The sequence below is a fragment of the Mirounga leonina genome, unplaced genomic scaffold (assembly GCF_011800145.1).
Source record: "Mirounga leonina isolate KUSES-001 unplaced genomic scaffold, KU_Mleo_1.0 Mir_176, whole genome shotgun sequence".
Classification (NCBI taxonomy): domain Eukaryota; kingdom Metazoa; phylum Chordata; class Mammalia; order Carnivora; family Phocidae; genus Mirounga; species Mirounga leonina.
Window position 1 is genome coordinate 12,389,182 of NW_023270454.1, and position 19,457 is coordinate 12,408,638.

General features: G+C 37.8%; 1 pseudogene; it reads right to left on the bottom strand.

The window, feature by feature from the left end:
• Window positions 1–12,862: 12,862 nt before the first annotated feature.
• LOC118022504 lies at window positions 12,863–17,078 on the bottom strand (annotated as a pseudogene).
• Window positions 17,079–19,457: the final 2,379 nt, after the last annotated feature.

The window sequence follows — 19,457 nt, forward strand, 5'->3', positions numbered from 1 at the left end:
TACCATCTGCAAGTTGGAAGCTCAGGAAAGCTGGGGGTGTAGTTCCAGTCCAAGCCCCAAAGCCTAAGAACCAGGGAAGGCAATCATGTAAGTTCCAGTCTTAAATGGGGCCTGAGAATCAAGAGTACTAATGTCTGAGGGCAGAGACAGTGAATGTTTCAGTTCAAGTGGAAAGAGTGAACTTGCCCTTTATCCACCTTTTGTGGATGAATCCACCTCGATGGATTGGATGATGTCCACCTGCAGTGGTGAGGGCAATCTTCTTTACTCAGTTTACTGATTCAAATAATTTCTTACAGACACCCTGACAGACACACCCAGAAATAATGTTTTACCAGCTATCTGATCATCCTTTTGCCCAGCCAGGTTGACACATAAAATTAACCATCACAGAGAATACAATGGGTCATTTTTTCCCCAAAAGGAAGACTCCTTGGGTAGTCAGAAAGACGGAAAAAAAAAAAATCAATGTCCTTTCTTATTCTCCCTACATCTGGGGATCTAAAATGTTTCTTCCCAAAGTACTGAGGCTTTTCTCTCTCTATCACCCCTGTATTAGGTGTCCATGCTATGTATCAAATTATTAGACACTTAGCAGCTTAACACAACTGCCATTTATCATTCCAAATTTCTGTAGGTTGGGAGTCTAGACATGGCTTAATCTGAGTTATTGAAAATCCTCAAGTTACTGGCAGAATTTATTTCTTTGTGGCTACAGAACTAAACTTCAATTTCTTATTGGAGACTGCCTCGGCAACTAGAGGCCATCCACAGTTCTTGAAACCATTGTTCCTCACTACATAGTAGCTTGTTCCTTCAGGACCAGCAGTACACGGATATCATAATGTAATCACAGCAGTGGCATGCCATCACCTTGGACGCATAAGGCTGTAAAGTAATCCTGGGAGTAACATCACCTTTGCTGTCATAGTAATGAAGGATAGTTGGAAGAAAGGCTGGCAGGGACAAGCCCTCCTCCCCAAGAGGAAACCACCCTTTAAAGGATTTTACACCACCCTGGAAGGAGCCCTCCACCCTTTCCCACATGATAGATGACAAAAACCTGATTGGGTGACAGCACATGAAGGGTTAATCAGATTAAAACAGCCCACCAACAAAACCCATAAAAACCCCTGGACTTAGAAATTTCCCTGGCAACCTTCTCGGGACCCTCCCTGTTTGGGAGCTTTGTACTCTCACTCAATAAATTTTGCTTTGCTGCCCACCACTCTTCATCTGGTCTACCTCTTCATTCTTTGAGGCTGCGTGACCGAGAACTGCAGGGACTAAAGGAAAAGAAATCCTGCAACAATTGGTCATGCCCATAATCAATGGAAAGGGATTACACAAGGAGGAAAGAATTATAAAGAGCCACCCTATAATCTATACCCCCATGGTCTGTCCTCTGGCCCCCAGTAATTCATGCCCCTACCACATACAATATACATTCATTGCCTCCCAAGGTTCTCAAGGGTGCCATTCATTCATCAAGTCCAAAGTCCAAAATCATCTAAATAAGGTCCAGATGCAGAGGAGGCTTCTGGTTGTAATGTGTTAAATAAAGTTCCTAGGGCACACTTCTTCATCTGTGCACCTGCAAAACTAAAGACAAGCCTTCAACACCCAGAACACCAATATTAAATAGTGAGACTAAGATAGAATAAAAACTATACATAATTATAAGCTAAAATAAATTTTCCTCTAACCTTCTTAGTCCTTTGATAAGACCCCATGTAATAAAAGATTAACAAGGAGGAACAAAAAGTTTTATTAATATGTATACCTCATGTATACATGGGAGATACCCAGGAAAACTGAGTAACCCTCTAAAATGGCCCAACCAACCACCTTGAATATCATCTTCAGCTAACCAAAAGAAAGACATTGAGGGAAGGGGAGTCAATTCAAGGGAAAGTGAGTGGAGGAAATGTTTGGTAAACAAAAGTTGTTCTTCCATGTAGATTAGTCTCTCAGATGAACAAGTTATTGCTGATAATAGCTCTCTCCCTGGTGCAGGTCCCCTTTTAAAAGTAAATTGCCCATATAAGTATAGCTTTTCTTTACAAAAGGGTAACTTCTACTCTGCTTTAAGAGCTTCTGTGTCTGCAGTTTCTCAAAATAATCAGCTCAAACTAATTCTTATGCCAAGAGGCATTATTTTGGAGGGTGGAATATTCTGCTACCCTTCAACAGTCGCAGTCAGAAAGGAGGGCTAGTGGGGGGATGTACAAAGGGGTCACTGGCACAGCAGATCTGAAATACAGCTGGACAAATGTTTCACATTTCTTGATTAGTTTTCAAGATCTGAGGATAACTCTCCATGTCATTCAGCTTCACTCTCTGGATTCCTCCTTTTTTTATGGAAGGTAGCACACTTCTGAAGCTGAATAATTTTATCAGTCTACTTCCTGCCAGTAGAATTTTGGAGATCTGACAACTGCCTTTTACTTTACACTCTCTCTGTCACTTTCAGTCCAATGAACAGTGGTTTTGGGGTTTTTTTAATCTTTTTTTTTTTTTAATAAACTTCTCCAGAACTTTCTAGGTCTCCCTTTGATTTCAATGGGGTTAGCTCCATTTGACAAAATTCACCTCCACAGATTTTTCCAAATTAATCCTTTCTCTGTCTTAGCTTCCTGCTGTGATAGATAAGGGTCAATGCCTTTAAGCCTCCTGGAGGCCCTGTGATTTGATTAAGAGGATCAATGAGGCACACCCTTACTCTCTTCAAAAGGCCCTTTGTGTGAAGGAATGCTCTTTGTGTTTTTTCAGAAGTTTTATCATAAGTTTATACAGCCACAGCCTTGACTTTCTCCCTAAGCCAAGATTTCAGAAATGATGTCTGAATTTTTGCATTTTTGCCATTTTATGTGGTGAGAATTTCCAAATTCATCAAGTTCTGATTCCTTTTTGCTTAACAGTTTTATCCTAAATTTCTTTCTCCTGCCTTTTACTATAAGCAGAGGAAAGAAATTATTTTACCATAAGCAGAGGTGTTACCTTCATTACTTTGCTTAGTAATCTTTTTAGCTAAACAAGTTCTTCACTTACAATTCTGCTCTCCTTTGACATCAGGAAACAGTTTTGCTAAGCTTTCTGCCACTGTATACATTAAAAGTTAGGAATCCTGGGGAGCTACCCTACATCTGCTGCCCCCGCAAAATCCCACTCCAGTTAGCTTTAACCACATTTTTTTTCTGTCTCTTTCAATCATCTTCTACTCACAGCCAAACCTTTTGTCTAGAAAATTCATATACAAGAAGTTCGAGGGAATTTTTATAAAACTTAAAAGAAACCCATTACATCCCCAAAAAGGTCACATATGGGCCATTCTAGGGGGACTTGGCAAACAGTAGACTGCCACCAAGAGGGCCCACCAATCAGGCCAGACCAGAGTTATTGCTGGAGGAAAGAAAGAAGTATCATACCCAGAAATGGTCAAGGCATATTCCTGAATTTTCAAAATAAGTCTATTAACCTCCATCATGTTCATCCTGATCATTACCCAAGAAGCACCCAAGAGGACATGATGCTTTTCTAGAGATAGCTGCATTATATTGACTAATTTGCATTTCCAGGGTATGTGGATTAGAAAGAGGTACAGGATGTAGAGTCAGATGTTCTGAGTCAATTTTTGAAAAGGTTATTCCAATGTTTGGTATTTGGTATTCGGTAATACCAAATGCTGTGGATAGTAGGTTCATTAAACACTTCATCTATGAGCCCATTGTTGATTCTAGTTGGTATTATCAGAAAACAGGCCCTTATCATGAATGTTTACATGGGTGAACTAGGGATTCTGAACAGCAATTGCAGTTTGTTCCTATCGTTCTTAATCCCAAAGAAGGATGTCTTTAATCTGCCAGGTTGCAATGTTTAAAATGGCCTACCAAACAGCTAGGTTATTTACAATAGCTTATGTTTCAGAAAAATTATATATTTAAAAAAATGTACTAAAGAGAGTATTGGCCAGAGATATAACAAGAGACTTTACTTCTACCTCCTGAGTGGAGTGACCACCAGTGCTTTTGTTTCTGCATAGTTAGGGCTCATGTTGAATAGTCCAGTAACTCAGATTAGTGGGTACCATTAGTGATCCATGATCAGGAATTTAGGGAAATCTCTGAGAATTGTGGGTCCCATTGAGCTAGCCATTTTGCTTTGGGCTGTAGAGTGGGATATTATGTTTTCCCGGAAGGAACAGCTGCCACTTTTTAAATGTAAAACAGATTCCAGTGAAAAAAGGCTGGCTGTATTCTAGAACACGCCATTTCTATTTAACAAGGCTTGGTAAGTGCTTCCTGTCTTTTTGATCACCAAGTCTGAGTTGAACCACCCCAAAATGAGAATATCAGACAGGAGAGTCACAATGACTCCATAAATCAGGTATTTAGTTTTGATAAAAGGTTAGTAGCAAGCTAATAGCTGCTTTTCAAAGGGTCTCTACCTGAGTGTCATGTCAGGGAGGTGATGAATCCAAAACTACATCTAGCAATTCCAGGTAGAAACCAGAGGCTATATATTAGTTCCTTATATATTAGTACCTGTCATAACAAAGTACCACAAACTGGGTGGTTTAGAACAACAGAAATTACCTCTCTCACAGCTCTGGAGGCTGGTAGTCTGAAATCAAGATGTCGGTAGGGCTATATTCCCCTTGAAGGCTCTAGAGAAAGCGCCTTCCTTGACTCTCCCTTCCTTCTGGTGGTTGTCAGAAGGACTTGGCATTCCTTGGTTTGCTGCTATGTCACTATACTCTCAGCCTCCACCCTTTGTGCCTTGGGCCTTCATGTGGTGTTTTCCTCTGTGTGCGTCTGTGCCCAAATGTACTTCTTAGAAGGACACCAGCCATTGGATTAAGACCACCTTAATTCCCCATGATCTCATCTTAATTTTATTTTATCTACAAAGACCTTATTTCCAAATAAGATAACATTCACAAGTACTGGTAGTTAGAACTTTAACATATCTTTTGGGAGGACACATTTCAATCCACAATAGGTTCCAGTTATCAAAATTATCAGTCACTGAAGGTCGAAGAGGTTGGTGGGATTTCAGTACACCAAAAGTAGAAGCGCTTCTCTACCCTGACTCCTGGAAGCATCTCCCTGACACCACTGGGATGAGAAGTAAAACATATAACATATCATTTCCTCTACATCAGATGTAGAAGCAGTCCAAAAAGTACACTGAATTTGTCCAAAGGGCATCCCTACAAGGTCACATTAGTATTTCCCCTACTATGAACTCTAGCCAAACTGCTTTAGCTGTATTTGGGCACTCCTCTCACCATGGAAGTGAATTAGTTATCTCTTTGGGTACCTGATCCAACATAGTGATGAAAGTTTGAAATCCCCCCATCCCAAAGTTCAAAGTGTATATGACTTCTGGTCCTCCTTGGGATCAGAAAGACCTCGGCTTAACTGCTTTATCCTTAAAAGCAGATGAAACTGGAATAGTAGAGGAGTGAGTCCAGTGAGTGAAGAGGGAGAGAGTGGCTCCTCATTAGTGACCAAGGCACATTTGTTTTCAGTTTCTGCTGTCAGTCTCTCATGGCTCAACCAAAAAATTGTAATGCTTTCAGTACACGTAAAGTTCCAATTGTACTGCAAGGTACTCATTGCCAATATTATTTCAGCTTAGAAACTGTTTGGCTCAGTAGCCACAATTACATTGCCTTTCAGATGAGGCTGAGGCAATGCCCATCCCATCTTCCTGATAATACCTCTTCCTCTGCTGGCCCAGACAAGAGTGGGAATGACCAAGTCACCATTTGCCTCATTTGTTTCAAACATATTTCTTGCTACTCGGCCTCTCAACTTTCATTAACAAGTAGGGCAAGTGCTGGCCATTATTCCCTCTCCCCATTCAACACTTGAGGGACAACACTCACTGGGTAGTTTTCTCATATCATTGATCCCAGAATGCAAGGCTTTTGTCCTTCCTCTTCCAAAAACCCATGTCTCTGTCAGCATCCCCCCATCTCCAGAGCCAAAACCATCAAGAACTGTGAAGAGTTTGAGATTTTACCCTACTTGCCAGCTAACCTGTGAAGGGGACCAGAATATGCAACCCTAAAATATGCCACTTTCACATAAGGCTTATTTTGAGCTGAAGGCAATTGAAAAACAGACACAGGAAAAGCTCTAAAAACAGAGCATTTTTTTTTTGTAAAGGAAATTTGCATTTATAAAGTAAATTTACATTTGTAAATGTGTCTTCTCCTGTACCAGAAAGAGAACAACTCTTAATCAGGGGGACATTTAATCATCTGAGATGACTGGACTCCTATAAGCCCAGACTCTGCATAGCAAACCTTACTGAACAACCCTTGTCTACCATATGTTCCTAGTCACTTTTCCACAATTTACTCCCTCCTCAAGAGGCTTCAACCCTCTTTTGCTTTGTCTAGCCTCTTCCCCACACTTTGTCACCCTTTGGGATAGTATATAAGCCACGAAATTGCGGCCACCTACTTAAGTCATATTTCTTTGTAAACTCCCATGTGCACATGAATTATTAAATCTGTTTTTTTCTCTTGTTAATCTGTCTTTTATCAGTTTGATCCAAGGGCCCTGGCCTTTGAACCTAGGAAGATAGCTGAAGAGGGTTTTTTTGGTTTGTTTTGTTTTTTCCCTCCCCTGCACCTACCACAACTTCATGAATGCTTTCAGAAAACACAAGACTCTGAAGTCAGAGACAAAAGACAATTTACTAGCTACACCAATAGGAACAGCCAGAGTCTCAGCTTTTATTTATTTTTTTATTTTTGTAAACAGTTACCAAGCCTTGAACCCTTCAGGGCAACACAAAGAAGGCCAGAAAGCTGAACACCCAGTGGGTTACGTTACAAGAAAGAATTTCTGACCTTACAGAACTAGAATTTTTGGTAATCGGCGTAATCATACCTACCCTCAGCTTCTGAGAAAATATTATGATTACTTGTATTATTATTTTAGTACTAGACAGTAAGTACTCTTGTCCTATGGCCCTATGCTACACAGGTAGGCCCTGTCTTTATCTTCCACTGCTATAAGCAAGCTTGCCATTTTCTCCAGGAGACACTATTTCTATTTTCTGGGGCCACTTACTAATGTAAGTATCCTTGAAAATATAGCCCTAAACAGAATGTAGTCAATGCCTCTGCTCACAAAGCTCACAGATATGCAAGAGAAACATGAAGAACTGTCTCCTAACACACTTTTACTCACATTTTATTAACAAGTAGTGGTTCCAAGGGCTCACCTAGATGAGAATAGACCTGGGAATAATAATCTCTGGCTGCACAGCTTCCTCCCATTTATAATCTAAGGATTAAAATCATGAATTCCCTTGAACAGGTAGCCTTTGCTCCTTAAGTATTATAGACTGGATTTATGGATTGTAAAATTTTATATAAAAGGAGATAAAAATCAATAAAATTTAGTAAGTGGATTTGGGCTTTCAAATCATCTTTCCAATGTGAAGAAATTTTCTCAAGGCACTTGGCAGGTGAAATGGTACATTCTACTCCTAGCCAATTAACTTTCAGATTTTTAAGTTTGAAAAATCACTTGCAAAATCATGACAGTATTCTTGGGTTTATATTCCCAATTTATTATTAATATTTCATGATGCCGTGTCATATATAGATTATACTGAGGTACTACTATTTATTTTAAAACCTCATGATGATAAGCAGAAATAACTTACTACATATTATTGCAATTCAAGTATTTATTAAAGTAAAATAAAGTTGATTCATGAAGTCATGTGAACTACCAATCATACTCTAGAACACTAGTTTTTGTTTTTGTTTTGTTTTGTTTTATTTCTATTTTTGTTGATGGACTCAAACTAATCCTCAGAGCTCCTTAAATCCAATTAAATGTGTCTGTGAATGGCTAACCAAGGCTAGCAAAACACCTACCTGAAATTGAAACTCATTAGCACCATAGTTCTTATAGCCAGACTAATAAGCTCTCGGCTGTCATAAACATTGAATATAATTTTAAAACAAAAAGGAAAATTAAACCTATGTGACTTTCTAAAATATACTCAGATGTAAGGGAATACACCATGTCCAAAGCAACAAGAAAGGAGGTCATCTTTTTCACCCCACCATTCAGAGGTGGTTAAGATTAATAATTAACATTCCATACATAAAAGTCAGTGTGATGTAGGTAAGAATATTGCCTTTGGAGTCGGATAGGCACAGGACAGAGTCAGATCTTCTCTCTCTGTTTGACCATAAACAAGTTACATAACTTCTCTCTTAAAAAACAAAACTTAACTGAGTAAATTTGGAACATCTTGTTGACTTTATTCAATGATACACAAATCAGGCAGCATCCAATCTAGCTGATAGAAAGAAACTCCAAGGATCCACACAAAATAAAAACCTTTTATAGGCAGAAGGGAGCAGGAACAAGGAAGTTGTATTAGGCCAAAAAATGGGTTGGCTATTGCAAGGTTACTTTTCCTTAGAGGATGGCAGGTGTCTACCAGGCAGATTATCTAACTAGTGCTGATCAGACAATACCTGATTGACTGGCTTAAAATTCCATTATAACCAAAAGTGTAATTAAATATCAGTTTAGTGATGTGGGGCTTAGTATAAACAACTCCATTTAGGGTCTGTTGTCCTGCTCTTAAGTTCTATAAGTTTCAGTTTCTTCTTCTCTATTATGGAAATAATATTGGTGACTCCCTTGTGGGTTCTTGATAGAATTACATAAGGTATGTGAAATTTTAACTCAGTGCCTGAAACATAGTATACACACAGTCAATGTCTGTTCATATTTTTATAGCTTATCCAGTACATGCTAAGATTAAGATGCTTCCCACCATGATATAAATGTCCTAATTTTATATTAACTAGGTGCGTATGTCTTTGATATAAGCCTTAAAAATATATAGATTTCTTTGTTTTTGAAAAAATCTTGGAGAAAAAATTTAGTCAGTCATACAGGGCATCAGTGGATTAAACTCTTGTAATTTAAAGGCAATTCTCATCTAGGCATCCTAAATGAAGATTCATATAAAAACAAAAACAAAAACAAAAAAATACTGGAAGAACATGGGAACTCAGTATGCATTCTATATAAGTTAGCTTAGACTGCTGTGACAAAATAACCTAGATCAGGTAAACTAAACAACGCTTATGTCTCACAATTCTAAAGGCTGAGAAGTCAAAGATCAAAGTGCTGGCAAATTCAGTTCCTGTGAGTACCCTCTTCCTGGTTTATAGATGGTCACCTTCTTGCTGTATCTTTACATGTCAGAAACAGAGCTCTGGTCTCTCTTTCTCTTCTTATAAGGGCACTAATCCCATCATGGGATTCATGAATTCAACTAAATCTAATTGGCTCCTAAAAACCCTGCCTTCCCCATGAGAGACTATGGACTCTGAGGGTTTTAGAAGGGAGGGGGTGGGGAGATGGGTTAGCCCGGTGATGGGTATTAAAGAGGGCACGTACTGAATGGAGCACAGGGTGTTATACGCATGAATCATGGAACAGTACATCAAAAACTAATGATGTAATGTATGGTGATTAACATAACATAATAAAATAGAAAGAAAAAAAAAAAAAACCCTGCCTCCAAAACCACCACATTGTGGGTTAGGGCTTCAGTATATGAATTTTGGCTAGGAGGTGGGGATACAAACATTGAGTTCAAACGTATACTCTTGTAACTTATAGTTTTTATTTAACAAATTGTTATGAACATTTTTTCTTATCAATAAATGTTCTCTGAAAACAGGAAAAAAAATTCTGGAAAACGACTTGGTTCAGGGAAGAGGGTAAAAATCTGGAAGTATGTAGTCAAATTTGTTGTAGAGGGATGCATATGTTAGGGCTGCATTTCAAGTGGTTTGAAGCAATTTAACTGGTTTGAAGTTTATGATCAAATTGTTTTCACAAGTAACAGCATTGGGAGCGAAGATCAAGGGGTTCAGGCAAAAAAATTATCAAACAGGCAGAAAACCTACTGAGTAGCTTAAGTACAACAAACAAGGCCCAGTGCATATGTGAACACATTTCTAGGTTAAATTTACCCCAAACACAGGTCATGGAAGTGGTAGCCTTTTACCAGCAATGGTTCATTAAGAGGTAGGAGACCCTGGCTTGCTGCCATGCAGTGTCCTAACTAGTTTGGGGATTGGATATGTCAAAATCTCCACTTGCAAGTCATTCACAGGCAGATAGTACTCTTCCTGTGAGAATGTGATTTTCCCAACTTCCAACTCCAGGAGCAAGGCATACAGGTCATGTTTTCCAGTTTGTGCTTCATATTTCTCTTCAGAAACATCACTTTCTTTTGACGGAGAAGAAAACACAGGTAATACTTCTTTCAGTTTAAGGAAGCAGCTGTTACTGTAAATGGCAGTACATCATAATCCTCAGACTAAAACAACTCTGAAATAGTATATGATCATTTATTTAATTTATATTCTGACTATGCCTATTGTCCTGTAAAACGTGGTTATGCACGTAAATAGTCATTTACTTACGTCTTTTCATATTTAAATTGCCTTGTCTTCTCATTCATAATATTATGCTACTATATTTTCTGTAAAATTTGATATCATTTATATTTTAACATCATACTAAAGGCTTTGAGGGGAAAAAGTTGAAAGATTCATATTTTAATGTGAGTATACCTGAAAGGAAAGAAAATAAATATTTAAGTATCTGTTACATATACAATTTATGAGATCTTTTTGAACAAGAAATGTTACTTTATAGGTCCTGGTTTGTAGGTTTATAAATTTCTTACTTTCTAGATAGAAAAACCTATTCTTGCAGACAGTCTTACGAGAGTAAGAAATACCTAATATCATAAATTGGAGAGAATTCAATAACGACCAAAATAAGCACCTGTTTTATCCAGGGCAGCATTGGGAAAAAGAAAATGACTGAAAAAACAAAAGGCATAGTCTTCGGTTTTGACCCTCAAATCTCATCTTTCATTTCAGAAATGCCCTGTTAACTCTTTCCAAATCGAATTTCCTTTTGGATAAATATCAGGATTTAACAATGTATTTGATTTTTCATGTTCATTTATAAAGATAAAATGTAATTTTATTTGATATTGTTTTGCCAGCCTCTAAGTGTTCTAAGAAGATACACAATTTTAACACAACCTAGGTGCAGGGTGTATAACTTGGATGAAACATATGGTTCAATATCACAGGATCCTAAAACATGAATGCCAATTAATGTTGAAGTAATTATCTGTAGAGAGAAATGGTAGATCATGTTAACTATATTAAAATCATTGTTTTATAGATTACAGTAGGACACAAGAAAACAAAGGAAACCTTTGTTTCTTAAGCATCTTAGTCTAGCAACAAGAGAAGATAAAAAACAAGTCCACAAAGTAAAAACTTCTCTGGCACTGCATGTTCCTATTTACTCTTCAGGAAATCCAGTCTTCCTCAATTTCCTCCTTGATAATTTTGAGAGGTTCCTGGAAGTGCCAATGCTCCAAGAACTTTGTTGTCTCCATGACTACTGCATGATTTTTAGCGTTTTGTCTTTCTTCTTTTGCTCCCTGACTATCCCATTTATTGCTATCCCTAAAATGTCAACTATGCTATCAGTACCCACTAGAGATACAACTCCATCTGCTACTGCCACAGATTCAAACATCTACCCTGGGGGCTGACCTTGGTACTAAGATCTGCACCAATTATTACTGACTGCTAATGTTGAGGACCCTACTGACTAGGACAGGAATGCTGCCAAATATGCCATCCTTGTCTTCATCCATCGGCACAAATGTCATCTCTGATCTGTGTTCTCAAATTTTTAAGACCTCACATTATAGAAAAACACCTATGTCCCTTTTCTGTCGGTCTCTCTCCCATCCTTTCACTCCCTCTCTGTATTTTTCACTGTTTTTTTTTTTAACATGAAATTTATTTTTTTGTTGTAGATAATACTTAAATATTAAGAAAGCTGAAATTTTAAAATTCAAAATACGTTGGCTTGGTTTTTCTATACATTACCTTTACATAATGATTCTGATTTTGCCTTTCCAAGAGCAGTTGCCCAGGAGGAAGGAAAAGCAACCTGTCATAGTCTGTGGGGCTTGTACTGTCTTCTCAGGCCAGGTGTCCCATAGCAGAGCAAAGAATTGAAGTGAAGAAGCTATGTCCCCTCCCCTCCTTTCTCCCTTGCTTCCTTTTGTTTTTACTTGAAGTGTTTCTGGATAATAAATGTGAAATCAGATGTGGATATGAAAAGCTAGATGACCACCCCAATTCAGAACTGTGTTTCATCAAAGGAATTCTGGCACAGGCAGGACATGAAATGCCCCTCATCTCTACGGACACTGACAGAAGTCCACGTCGCACATAAAAGTCATTTGCAATCTCTGAGCAAAGCCACAGCTAGCATCAACTATGCAAAATGAGGGGATTTGACCACATGGTCTGTCACATGGCATCTAGTTGGGAAGGCTAGCTTCTAAGCACAGCTCCTCCTGGCTGGAAGGACTTGCCCTTTCTGCTAAGGTGGATGCTGGAAGGAAAGTCTTTCATGCTGTGGCACCAATTCTTCTGATACAAAAAAGAACTATACTGAGAATAAAGTAGATCAATAAAGTGAAAACTTTTACCATAATTGTTGGGTAAATTAATATTCGATAGTTTAAAATGTATGTATGCTACAAAACTATGGCAAACTATAGTCTTAAATAAACCAAAGACAGTCTCATGGGGATATTAAATTTGAGTAAGTTCAGTGAATTACTAAATTCTGAGAGCCCATAATCTGCCTGTCATTATACAGTTTTTTCCAGGTCACCTGGACAAGGGTATTCCTTCTTTCATGGACACTCCGAAACACCTTTAAAAAAAAAAGGCCGTGATAAATTATGACTCAAGGATCTTAAACCCTAATGTTACAGGCAAAGCCTCATTTTTACGGAATATAAAACACTCTGTTTCTGCCACTTCTAATAGCTCATTAAGAGAAGCCACTACTAAATCATGTCCCTGCAGCATTTCCAGATAGCGGGACACATCTCGCTCAGTCCTTGTTCAACGCTGTACAAGACTGATGAGCTTCATGGCTTGCACTTCTGATGTTCCACTTACTCTACAAAACAGCTGTAGCAGATCCCTAAGCCATGGGATAGGGTAGGAGGGGGATCTTAACTTGATACCAGGATGGTTATCCTGTTCTGTCTTGGTTCTTTGGGGTGTTGATGTAAACTGTTCTCTCTCTTTCAAAGACAAGACTTTTCAAATTCCATCTTATTGTCCAGCTCTTCTATTGATGTTATTATATCTGTTTCAGCAACTAAAGAGTCAGAAGTAACTCCTTCCATGATTCTGTTTGGGTATTGCAAAATATTATGAACAACTTCTCGCAACTCTTGTAACATTGTTGCCCCATTTCTAATAGCCTCTTAGTACAGCCCAGTAACACCAAAAGTACTTTTTTGCCAACAACTTTGCTTTGCAGATCCAAAATGTAGCAAATTTTTCAGCCTCAGGAATACTGAGCAATACGGTCAATATTGCATTAGAAAGTACACCCTCTTCAATGAGCTACAGACATTCTGTGAGAATGTTCTTAATTTTTTTGGACAGTTTAAGTTGTGCTTTCTTTTCTTCATCTTCTTTTTCCATACTTTTCCCGAATGAAATCTTCATTTCCTTTATTATTTTTCTTCTTGTTTCAAGTTCCATAGGAGGCTGTTTATAGATTTTCCCCCTTAGATTTTTGCCAGTCTTCCAGTTGCTTCCTTCAATCTTCTGCTGTGATCTTCTTCTTAATATTTGGATTAGTCTGGGTCCCATTTGGGACTCTCCTTCTATTTATGGTTTTCTTACCAGCTTGAGTTTGGGGAGCTGTCTTATTGAGAAAATGGTTCTGGGGAAGAGTCTTTTTCAACTTGAAGTCCAGAATCTGTGCTTTTTGTTGATTGCTGCTGCTGCATTTATTTCCATTGGTTCCATTTGCTCTTGTGTTAGGGGTGTTTGGAATGATTGAATTAAAACTGCAACTGTCAAATTAGGCCTTTGGTTTATGGCTTTTGATTCTTGCAGTGTACATGGTGTCCAAGGTCTGAAACAACATTGAGTAGATTTCTGACCTTGCTCAGTGTTTGGATGTCTGTTGTAATAGCTTCCCAGAAGCACACCAGGGTTTGCTCTACTTTCTGCTCAGTAATGGTGTGTGACTGTAACTTAGTTTCATTTGGTCTTTCATGTTTATCTCCATTAACCTTAATATCTTTTATGTCCTTGACCACCAGTTTCTTTGATGCATGAGTCCTGCTAAGGAACTGAATGAACATAGGGAGAGGAAACTATCTTTGGGAGTTTTTCTCCTGGTCTTGCAAGATTTGTTCCTCTGGAGAGTTGCTGTGACTTTACTGGTGGTATCTTAATTTGTGTCTCTCCAACAAATTGTTTATTAGCTCTGTCTTTCAGAAAAGCACTATTCCCTGAACTTTCGCTCAAGACCTGTTTAGGAGCCAAACTGCTCTTGGTTTGATGATAAGAGTCAGTCTTTGGCTTAACTGTTGCCTATTATTTAGGGTTTAGCTTCCTTTCAGAGTCTGGTAAGGTTTGGGGCCAGTTCTCTTTGTTCGTCTGTTTTAGAAAGCTATCCAAGGCTTCATTTTTAACATGGTTATTGTCCACAGAGTCTGCACATTTAGCATTTCATTGATCTGCTACAGCTGTTTTGTAGTTTTCAATTCCTGTATATTAAGTAACCCCATGGTTTTTCTAGACTGTTCTCCAGTAGTGGATGATCCACCTTCATGCTAGAAGGTTTACAGTTTGATTTAGAAGAAAAACATCCTGAAGTCAGCCTTTTGCCCAGAAGTTTTGGTGCCTCCAACATTGGCTTCTGGGATCCTGTGATATAAGCGGGTCTGGGCTGGAGTTTAATGCCCATGGGTCTTATAGCTTTGATAGGCAAAGCAACATGGTTGGTAACATCCTTTCTGGGTATGATAGTAGACTTAGAAGGTGGAGGATTCAGGGATGCCTGGGTGGCTCTGTCAGTTAGGTGTCCATCTTCCGATTTTGGCTTGGGTCATGATGTCATGGTCATGGACTCGAGCCCTGCATTGGGGTCCACACTCAACTAGGGAGTCTGCTTGGGATTCTCTCTCTCTCCCTCTGCCCCTCCCCCCTCGCACACTCTTTTTCTCTCTCTCTCCAAAATAAATGAATAAATCTTTCAAAAAAAAAAAAAAAAAGAAGAAGAAGAAGGTAACGGACTCAGACAACTACTCTTGGATTTTAGATAAGGCTTTGTGTTTTGGCACTTCAGTTTTCCCTTGGCTGCTAGGTGCTCCTGGAGCTTCCTCTGCTGCTCTTCTTACTCACCATGACTCCTCTGTGACAGTTTTTCTTCCTGTACTTTTCACTGTCTTGTTTTTGTGTCTTAGGACACAGAGAAATGCAAGTTGGAAGTCTAAAGGGATATTTGCCTCTTGGACCTTATCCTAGGGGAGGAAAGATGGAAAATAAATAAGTAGATAAATAATCATTACCTATTAAGTGAATAAAGTGGGTAATGCAATAGAAAATAACAGGTATGGTGGCTGCTTTACATATGTCAGGAGAGCCTTCTTTGAGGATTATTTAACCTGAAACATAAAGAATAAGAAAAGTTACCCATGCAGAGCATTGGATATTCCATTTAGAGGCAAGAGCAAATTTATAGTCTTTAGGCAAGAGAGAGCTGAGTATATTGAGGAAATGAAATGAAGCTAATTTATCATTTATATAACTTGACTCTAATTTAATTAGTTTTTTTTTCTTAGTATTCACTTATTCATGGACATAGACCCTACTGTTTTCTTAAATGCCTTAAATATGCCTATATTAAAAGGCTCAAGTGAAGTCCTCTCTGTAGGTCAAAATATAAAGTAGTTAAAAAGGCTGAGAAACCCCCAAAGCTGTGAAAACCCCAAAAATCTAATATCAGGTTAGGCTTTTTAAATGAAACTATAAGAAACTTGAGGTTTCTGGTTCAGCAGGTAAGATGCTTAGAAGTTGCCACTTTATTCTAACAACAAGTAAAAAGCTGAACAAAGTGAAAAATTAGTAACTTTTCTTAGATCTGTGAGAGAAGTGATGTCACAGAGCAAGCAAATGCCCTCCAAACTGGAGGAACCAACAGGCAAATACAAAGAATTGCAGCTTACTAGAGCAGAAACCCATGAGCAGAAATCATCACAGGGAAGGGAATCCTGAACTGTAAATGATGAATTGCTGAAGGCTCTGGGTGAATAAGTCTGAGAGGTAAAAACTGCAGGGAACTCAGAGTCATAGGAGGAGCCCCACACTTCAAGTTTTACCTCCTAGAGCTCTACCGGGTTAGCGAAGTGAATATCAAAGAAAAATCTCTTCCTGCTTACAGCGGGGAGAGGGGAAAAGGAAACATTTTGAAATATACCACAGCATTCTATTCTTAATAATGTCTGCCCTAGGAGAAACTATTTAAGCAAAGCCTAAGCTGCTGTGTTTTATTAGAGTCTAAACCTGAGGGAAGGGGTGCCTGGCTGGCTCAGTCGGAAGAGTGTATGACTCTTGATCTCAGGGTGGTGACTTCGAGCCTCACATTGTGTGTAGAGATTATTTAAATAAATAAATATATAAAAAAATAAATGACCTGAGGAAAGAGAAATACCCAACTCTGGTCCAGTCTAGTCACCCTATGCTACCTAAAGGGTAAAAAAAAAATTAGGAAGCTCTTGTGAAGATCACAGTCCGGAGGTACAGGCTCATGAAAAGACTGAGACCTAATCATAGAACTATGGAATGCTTCCCCACCCCCCACACCTTACCACCACTTTACTAAAGGCCTATTTATGGTTGTTCCATTATTGCAGCACAATCCAATATTATTGAATTGGAGACTTCAACACACTTCTATCAGGAATGGATAGATTCAGCAGGGAAAAAATCAGTAAGGACATAACTGAACTCAACATCATCATATATGGATATAATGTACATCTACAGACTACTTGATCCAACATCAGCAGCATACACATTCTTCTCAAGTTCCTATGAAGCAGCCCCCAAGATAGAACATACTCTGGGCCATAAAACACATCTTAACAAATTTAAAATTATAGAAATGATGCAATGTCTGCTCTCATATCCCAAGGGAATTAAACTAGACACCAGTAACAAAAAGATAGCTGGAAAATTTCAAAATGCATGGAGAAAAACAACATACTTCTAAATAGCACATGGGTTGAAGGAGAAATCTCAAGAAAATTTTAAAATATCTTGAGATAAATACCACAGTTTATCAAAATTTGTGGGATGAAGCAGAAAAGTAGTACTATAGAAAAGAGGCAAGATCAAAAATTAATTATCTAAGCTTTCACTTTATGAAAGAAGAGCAAATTAAATCCCAAGTAAGCAAAACAAAAACAATAATAAAAATTGGAGTAGAGATCAATGAAATTGAAACAGCAGGTAAAGGGGTAAATAAACTATGTACATCCTGAGAATGAAATATATTCAGTGATAAAAAGAAATGTGCTATTAGGCCATGAAGGAATCTTAAATGTATATTACTAAGTGAAAAGGCTACAAAGTGCATGATTCTAACCATTTGACATTCTAGAAAAGGCAAAACTATGGAGTCAGTAAAAAGAACAGCAGTTGTCGTGGGTTAGTTGGAGAGATAAGTTGAATGAGTAGAGAACAGAATATTTTTAGGGCAGCAAAACTATTCTGTATGATACCGTAATAGGGGATACATGCCCTTTACATTTGTTTAAACCACAGAATGTAAACACCAAGGGTGAACCCTAATGTGAACTATGGACTTCGGGTGATAATAACATTCAAATACAAGCTCATCAATTGTAACAAATGTACCAAACTGAAGATGTTGATGATGGGGGAGGCTGTGCATGTGTAGGGCTCAGGCATATGGGAAATCTTTGTACCTCTGCTCAGTTTTGCTGTGAACCTAAAAGCAGCTCTAAAAAATAAAGTCTATTGGGGCGCCTGGGTGGCTCAGTTGGTTAAGCGACTGCCTTCGGCTCAGGTCATGATCCTGGAGTCCCAGGATCGAGTCCCACATCGGGCTCCCTGCTCGGCAGGGAGTCTGCTTCTCCCTCTGACCCTCCCCCCTCTCATGCTCTCTCTCTCTCATTCTCTCTCTCAAATAAATAAATAAAATCTTTTAAAAAAAATAAAGTCTATTGAATTAAAAAAAATAGAACTGTAAGCACTAGACATCAAACTAATTTAAGGAATCAAGATCAATGTATGACAACAAATCTGAAAAACATTATGTTAATGAAAGAAATAGTCACACAAAGCCACATGTTGTATGATTCCATTTATATGAGATGTTTAGAATAGAGTTAGTTGTTGATGGAGACAGAAAGTAAGTTAGAAGTTCCCAGGGGCTGGAGACAGAAGGAAACAGGACATGACTGTTAATGGATCTTTTTTTCATAATTAAAATCTAAAATCAGATACTGATTATGGTTGCATAGTTATATGAATATACCTAAAAACCACTGAAGTGTACATTTTTAAAGGATGAATTTTTAAGGTACAAATGTAAATTATAGCCCAATAAAGCTGCTATTTTCAAAGTTAATTAAATATAAATATCTTCAAACATTAAAGTGTTGTTTTATAAGTGGATAAAAGCAAATAGTAATAGAGTTACAAACTTTTCAGATAATACAATGGAATTTTCAAATGGAGCTCAAAAGAAGTCAGACTTTTTTAGAAGAATTAAAGAGCAAAAAAGAATGTATGAAACTCATTATAATGTTTATTTTATAGATAACTAACTAAAGCTAAGTAAAAACAAGGACTTTTGCCCAGGTAAGAAGGAGAGGAAGTGCCAATGCTAGTACTTGGATTCAGGGCAGTTATAGCCAATGCCAAAAATATTGTTTTGCTCTTGAAGTTTTCTTAAAATTCTTGTGTCTTAGCAAATAAATTTCTTTCTCATATTAAATCATATTTCTAGGACACAAATAAAAAAATCTTTAAGGTGTTAAAAATTCATACTTTAAAAATATTTACACTTCTAACATTTTTTCTTCAGGGCAGAAGAAAGAGAAAATGCATGTTAAATACTCCAGATAGTTAAAATTTCAAAAACATCCAGAAAAGCACTAATAAAAATGCTTGCAAACAAATAGAATTCTAACCATTGTGACCACTGATCTGAAACTGCTCCTGTGAAACATTTGTTTGCATATGTGTCATTAAAGCTGTCTTGTTTATTTGGGGTACCTAGTTCAGAAACATCTCTTTTGTTGGTATCTATTTAATATGAAAAATATATTCTGGTATGAAAATAGGCCATTCATCAGTTCTGTCACTATTAAATGAAGGCAAGTTAATCTCTCTGGATAAAAATTCCAATTTACCGAAAAAGATGCTGCATCGATTGTTATTAAAATATATATATTTGATTTATTCATTCATTCTATAATTTTTTTTATTT